General features: G+C 40.2%; 1 pseudogene; it reads right to left on the bottom strand.

The window, feature by feature from the left end:
• Window positions 1-6,553: 6,553 nt before the first annotated feature.
• LOC121492582 lies at window positions 6,554-6,811 on the bottom strand (annotated as a pseudogene).
• Window positions 6,812-7,403: the final 592 nt, after the last annotated feature.

A 7,403-nucleotide genomic window follows, 5' to 3' on the forward strand; every position in this document is an offset into this window, starting at 1 on the left:
ATTAACATTCCCACCAATTACAAACATACATGAATTCTAGTTAACTAGTTTAGAAAAACAAATACATGCATTTTTTTCCTGTTGATACTTTGAAACACATTGGCAGATCCACATTCTCCATGACTACTTAAGAGTTTACATTTATGATGATACAACTGATCAATACCTGATTTCTCTGCTGGCAGATCCTGCTAGCCAGGGATTGGGGCTCCACAGAGAATAATTTTCAATCAAGTACTGTTCATTTAGTATCATTCTGGCCCCTGACTTCCTCAATATATGAAATCATCTCTAGGTTGATGGATGACAGCACTTTAGGTCCGCTGGAAAAGAGAAGACAATTCATCCTTCTTGTCACAATAAGGCAAATAGCCCACAGGACAAACCAAAGACCACGGTGGTTTTAAACAAGAAAGGCATTGATTAGAGGGAAAGCAAATGCTGAAAGAGAATCCTAGAGTTAGTGAGATGGAGTCAAAGAAGCTACCAGTCAAACACAGAAAACAAAGAAAGCCCGCAGCTGAGAACCTGTGGGACTAGAGATAATAAGAACAGCAGGAGGAGATAGAGGGAAAACACAGAGAGGAAGGGGGAAAAAATAATAAAAAGAAGATACATAAAAGGGAATGAAAAACCTATAGAAGATGCCAGAATTTTTGACAGTGAGGGGTAGGATCTGAAAGAACTTCTGAAGAAGGCGACCGAACTTCCCTATGGGGCACAATCCTTGACAATGAGATATTAACCTAGAGGGATATCTGTGCAGCCCCAAGTCCAACAGAAATAAAAGACACAGAATAACTACATTGTCCGTGTACACTCAAACACACTCTACCAAAGCTATTTCAACGAGAGGGTAGCCAGTAAAACTGTATGTTTTAGAAAATGTAATCAAAAGCAAATATTGGGGGTATGTTTTGTTGCTCTTGTTACTTTTCTTCCATTTATTTTTCTTTTGGCGTAGCAGTCAGGCCCCATTAGGTAAGGCTGCATTTAAGAACCATTTCAAAACGGAATCAGCCTCTCAGTTTATCCATTTATTTTCTCCTATCAGCCTCTTTTCTCGCAGTTATTTCAGAGGTTTTGGGCATTGAAAGAGTTTCTGCCTTTGATTATTGATTACTCAGTAGCACTCCTAGACCAAGCTGCATTTCTTGGATTGGGGGAAACAGAACAGCTTCTTTCAGAGAAGAGACAGTTTAACTCGGCTTCATGTTTTTCCCTGTCTTTCGATTTGCTATCCATTTCCCTTCATTAAAAATCACCATGTCTATGATAAAACCTACGCTGTTGCCTAGCTAAGAATCAGAAGCTCACCATTTACTTCACGTTGTGGAAATTCTAATCAGATACTGGGGGTCTTGGTTCTGTGCTGCATTGTGTCCTCAGGCGTTGTGCTCTACAATTTTTAACACCACAGAACAACTATCTAAGACCTGATTCCCTTGGATTCTTTTTCAGCAGATACAGATAACGTTTTGAATAAGATATGGCTCCATTTATTTTAAGCAATTTTCTTTTTTACTTATTTTAGTGGTGGAACCAGATAAGAGTCTGATTGAGTTCACACCTCAGTGATAAGCATATTGGGTGACCCATTAATGCTGGTGATGAAACTATAGCTCAGGCCCACAGGCAGTTCTGTTCAGATTTATGGCAAGACACGGTGATGGAGAAGTATAGACTCTTAGTTATGAGAAAGCAAATGATTGCTTCCTATGTAAAAAAATAAATTGCAATTGAGCTAATTTAAGACTAATCAGAAACTGCCAATCACTCTAGGAGGGAATAATGTCCAAGAAGGTCCCTGTAATAAGTCTCTGATCTTTTTGGCAAAGGATAGCACAATAGAGGTGGAGATAAGCATGCTTCTCACCCATAAATAACCCCCTGATGTGATCTCTAATGCATTGTGAATTCATTGTGGGTTTTTAGGCAGCTGCAAGACACTAATCGATGCAAAAGAAACTTTGCAGTGTTTTCCACATAGAAGTAAGTATCAATCAAGTCATAACTGTGCTTTAACTCAGATGGTCTGAGTAAAACTTGGTAAGACAAAGTTTGCCAGAAGGGGGAAAGAAAACTGTACTTGTGAAGGACAGCTTTTCTTGGGATATTTCAGACTACGTTGAATCAGATCATCTTCTGATACAGTATTTTTCTTTAGTTCAGAGTAGCTTACAAAGTCACTTGTTCATACCTCTAGAAGAATTCATACATCTGGAAGATGTCTATGTAGGCCTACTTATTCAGATATTTTGCCCCCCGCCCCCAAAAGTGATTGTTAGAATTTATGGTGTGTTATCTGCTTCCATAGAGACAAGAAACTAATTTCAATTACAAATGGTGGGTGGATGGACCACTCTATATTCTGAAATCCTTTATTTGCGGTTTCCTGTCTCTTGGGCCTCTTGGTAATTTGTGAAATTTGTAGATATACAGAAGCATGATGTTTAAAGAATCTGTGATTCAAAAGGTATTAATTCATTTTTATTCTTTGAGTACTTACTATTTCAGTTTGCTAGTGCTGCTATTACAAAGTACCACAGAGTAGGTGGCTTAAAAGATAGATTTTTTTTTTTTTTACATCCAGAGGGTAGAAGTCCAAGATCAAAGTGTCTGCAGTTTTGGTTTTTCCTGAGACCCTTCCCTTTGGCTTGCAGGTGGGCACTTTCTCACTGTTTCCACACATGGCCTCTTCTCTGTGCTTGTACCTTTTATGGCATCTTTCCCTCTTCTCATGGAGACAACCAATCATATTGGATTAGTGTCCTTCATTTTGACTTAATCACCCCTTTAAATACCTTATCTTCAAATACGGTTACTTTCTGAAGTACTGGGTATGGGACTTCAACGTATAAATTTGGGAGGGACATCATTCAGTCCAGAATGCTCAGTACTCTGGAACCCCCCAAATTCATGTCCTTCTCACAGGAAAATACATTTGAAAATAAAGAAATGAAGAGATTTTGAACTGGCCAACATTTGGAAGCCCAAGATGATACCCTGCATTCCCAAAGGGATCTGTGGTTTGAATTATTTGGCTATGCCATAAAATGAGGGTACTTTGGCTGGGGAAAAAAGATGAGCAAAAAATAGGAAAGAAACAAAGAGAGTGTAATTTAGGTGCGATTCTCAGGAATGGTTGCTTCTGTCTTTAGGCTAATGTCAGAATTGGAAATCATTTTACTGATCATTTAGGACAATGTCTTCATTTTTTAGATGGGGAAATAAATAAAATATGAAATGGTCAAAGGCCATTAACTGGTTTTACTAGTTTACTAGCTTAACTAGTTTTATAAAGCTGTATCTGATTTAGTATGTGGATTTTCTGATCTCTAAACTGAGAGATCAGAGACTTCTCCATCCTCATAGAGTGTTCATCTCTAAACTAGTACTCCAGTACTCCCCTTCCACTTTGATGGACCCTAAAGGGGAAACTATTCTCTCTTAGAATATGATGTAGCTGGGGGAGACAGGATGATCTTTGGTGAGACATTGCTGAGAGAATATGGCTTCCATATTATATCTCCATCCATACATAGGATGTACATAATGCATATACAATATCTAATAGTTGTTCCTTTTTCTGCTTGCCTTTTTATTTGCTGCTTGGTGGAAACAATGCTTGCAAGTAGAGAATACTGGGGTACCTTATACTATATTTCCCAGCTTTCTTGGTTATAGTGTGACTTAAAGGCAGTATTCCAAATACTTATACTTTTCCCCTCTATGATAGCAATGCCTATGGTATGGCATGCCATATCTTCTACTATATTAAAAACTCTTTATGAAGAAGGATCTCAGACTTATTTTTATTTCTTGAGCCCTATCAAAGAGCTACCAATTCACTTGCTTAATATATACAGATGTATAATTACTTAATATATGTATGTATATTATTTACTTAATACATATATATGTATGCATACATACATGCATATACATTTATGCATATGTGTGTCTATACCTCAGTGGTTGGCTCCTTGTGGCTCTAATGACTGACTGCTCAGTGCTCAACAGAGAAATGGAGGCTGCTTTGAAAGAATAGTCCTGGAGAGGAGCTGTAACTCTTTAAGTGATGATGGCAAGCAACATCAGGACAAAGGGTAGGCGCAGCTGAGAAGATGCGTGTATAGATAACCTTATCCACAGGGGAGGCGGGCTATACTAGGAGAAGGATCATCCACAGGCTTGTAGGAACTGATCCTCATTCATCTTGCCCTTGACTTCACTCTCAGTGGTTTCTGGATATGTATTGAAATTGCAGGGCAGCAATTCAGGTTCGCCCATGAATCTCTCCCTAAACCCTAGGGGGGAATTAATTACTTTTTCCTGTGTCTTCCTAAAGCAATTAGTATCTGACTCTATCACAGCCATTACAATGTGTTATAAGTGCCCATCTCCCATTGAACATTTGAGTTGCCTAAGTGCATGGATCATGTTTTAGCAATCTCCATATCCTTAGAGCCTTTCATGTAGATGATAGATGAATGAAGGATAAATGCCAGACTTTGATTACATTCCCCAATTATCTACCTGTCTATCTCTATGTGTATATATATATATATATATATATATATATATATATATATATGAGAAGGAAACTGAAGTTCAGAGAGATTAAGTAATTTACACTTGAAAAGGCAGAGCAAAGAATTCTCACTAAAAGTGTGGTTGCCAAGTTCCTACTCTAACGAATCTCACCCTCCTGGCCTGGACATTCAGCATTGGGGCAATCTTCCCTTAAGATGTTAAGCGATTAGGATTGGAAAGAGTGGTGAAGAGGACAAATCCTTTTAATTAGAAATAATAGGAATGTCTGTAGCAAGATGTTTCTGCTGGCAATTGGGGGTCATAGGACTCCACCTTAGAAAGTCACAGGGAAGGGACAGATTGATGCAAAAATGGTGTTTTGGAAGTGTAGGTACAGAGGTGAAGGGTCGAAGAGTTTTCACGTTAGTCTCCTTACAGCAGTGTCTGGGGATGATAGGGGTTGTTTTCTCTGTCCTCATAGAGTGTTCATTCTTTGGCCTGTTCTCCCCTCCAAGGAAATGGCGAAGATTGGCTCATTAATTCTATGAGATTATAAGTAAAAATTTTATCTGTGTTGTTGTTTATTCATAAGTTAAGCCTACATTCTGCAAATATCTTTTGCAAATACTTTCAGAGGCTGCCACAGCTTTGCTCTAGGTCAGTCCTGTGGTTTACCACATAAAACAGAAAGGAAAAAACACGGAACCTCTGAGGTGACCCCGGTCCATTTTTTCTAGCAGATATCCCAGGCAGATCACACAACAACCCCAATACAGTCTGCTGCTAGGTGCAAATTTAGAAAGGCAGAGAACGAATTTACAGTTCCTATTTTGAATCCATTGTTAAACCCGCAGGAATGTGGAGCTTAAAAGCCCATTTGGTGCCTTGGAGAAGCACGGTGAACAGTTACATTTGACATTACTCATGTCCTTCAGGGAAATGTTCTTGTTCTCGTTGAAGTCAAGTTCCTGGAGGGAACACTTCACATTATGTATCCTTTCCTACTCACTCTGATTACTTTTCTTGAAGTTCCCTTGGGTTCTTCCAAACTAGACACAGTCTCTAAATTCTCAGTGATGCTCTTCACTTCTAATACATGTGCTGTTCCAGTCTCATTGCCATAGTCATTCCCAGACTTAGAGGAAGGAGCAGGTGGGGGAGTGATGCAGGATGCTCACTGACAGGCTGAAAAAAAAAATCTAAATGCAAATGAGTAGATTCAGGTCAGAGCAACTAATTGGCTTCAAGAACTTGAACCTCTCATATGGGTGAGTCTCTATGCTCATGTTGCTTAGACTCAAGACAGCCTCTTAAAATCAAGTGCTGAGGAAAGTGTGCTCCTCTTAACATATTACTCACATGACATTCTGTGAGGAGCCTGTAGGAAAAGTCTCAATCTCAGATCTGCAGTTTTGCTCTCTTGTCATTATTTGTTTTCTTTCCTCCTTGTCTTTTTTTGTCCTTTGTTTCTTTTCTCTTTTTTTCTCCTCTTTCTCTCTCTCTTTCTCTGTCTTGCTTTCTCTGCCACTTCAGACCTTTCCAGTGCTGTCCAAAAGAGCTTTCTGTGGTGTTAGAAATATTCCATACCTACATGGTCTAGCTCAGTAGCCACCTGCTGTCTGTGGCTACTGAGAAATTGGAATTTACCTATTGTAATTGAGGAATGAAACTTTAAACTAATTTAAGTTTGAATAGCCATTTGTGGTTAATGGTCATCAAATTGGTTAGTGCAACTTTAGACCAACTGTTTGCCTCTGACATTATCTATATCATTCATATGTTGATAACAAGAGTTGAAAACCTCTTTGGCTATTCTCTTTTTGTAAAATCACTCATCAGTGGGAAAGTTGGTCTGGCTTGTAAGATTTGGTACCAATCTCTTCTAAACTCTTCCCCTCAACATCAGAGGGCTTTCAGGGCAAGAGAGCCCTTGGTATCTTTTGGGGTGGATAGCAGGAGCGGTGGTGAGTTTACTATTTATTTATGACAAGTATCCCATATCCATGGTCCTCTCCAATCAGGAGTTCTTTGAAACTATGCCATCGGCCTTGTCTAGGAAGAGGATGGAGTCATCGGACTCACCCATTCCGCAAACGGCTCCACAGATAGCATAAGGTTTTAAACTGGCTATTGAAACTGCCTGTCACCTTGTCAACCTCGGCCACATTCATCTGTATGGACACGTGATCCTTGGCACCAGTGATGTGGTCGCTGACAGAACATTTCTGGGGCACATACAGGTCCACAACCAGAACTTGCCAGTGTCATTCTGCATGTCAAGGTCATGACTGCTGCCACTGCCACAGGCATGAGCGCAGACAGGAAGCACTGCGTCCCCCCCCCGCCCCCCACTCAGTATCTTTTTGGAAGACAGAATGCTCCTCCCTGATTGCCTGGAGACCAAATATTCTCCAGCGGGGGGGCGGGGGGGGAACCCGTATGTGATTGCAAGTTCAGATGGGGCTCATTTGCAAGGCTTGGGAGCAGGTGTGTTTGAAAATTTCACAAGTGAAGGCAGAGGTCGGCAACCTCTTTGGCCACTTGCAGGAATAAACAATGTTGGTACAAGGGTCATGAGCCAGGAAAGCATAAGAGAAGGTGAAGGAGTTAGAAAAAAAAAAAAAAAAAAAAAAGAGGTAGCATGGAAGAGGAAGGAAGACAGCAAGGGAAAGGACATGTGTAAAGAGTAGTGGGACTGTTGACTCACAGTGATCTTAGTTCCAAATCTGCCTTTGGTCATCCCCTCCCAGGAAGCCAGGCCCTCATACCAGAAAACCTGTGCTTAATTGGCCACAGATGCTTGGGGACAGCTGGGAAGGGTAGGAGGGTAGTCAGTTAGTTCTCTGTACACTCTCAGAGTCTCCCTA

Source organism: Vulpes lagopus, chromosome 6, assembly GCF_018345385.1.
Source record: "Vulpes lagopus strain Blue_001 chromosome 6, ASM1834538v1, whole genome shotgun sequence".
NCBI classification, from domain to species: Eukaryota; Metazoa; Chordata; class Mammalia; order Carnivora; family Canidae; genus Vulpes; species Vulpes lagopus.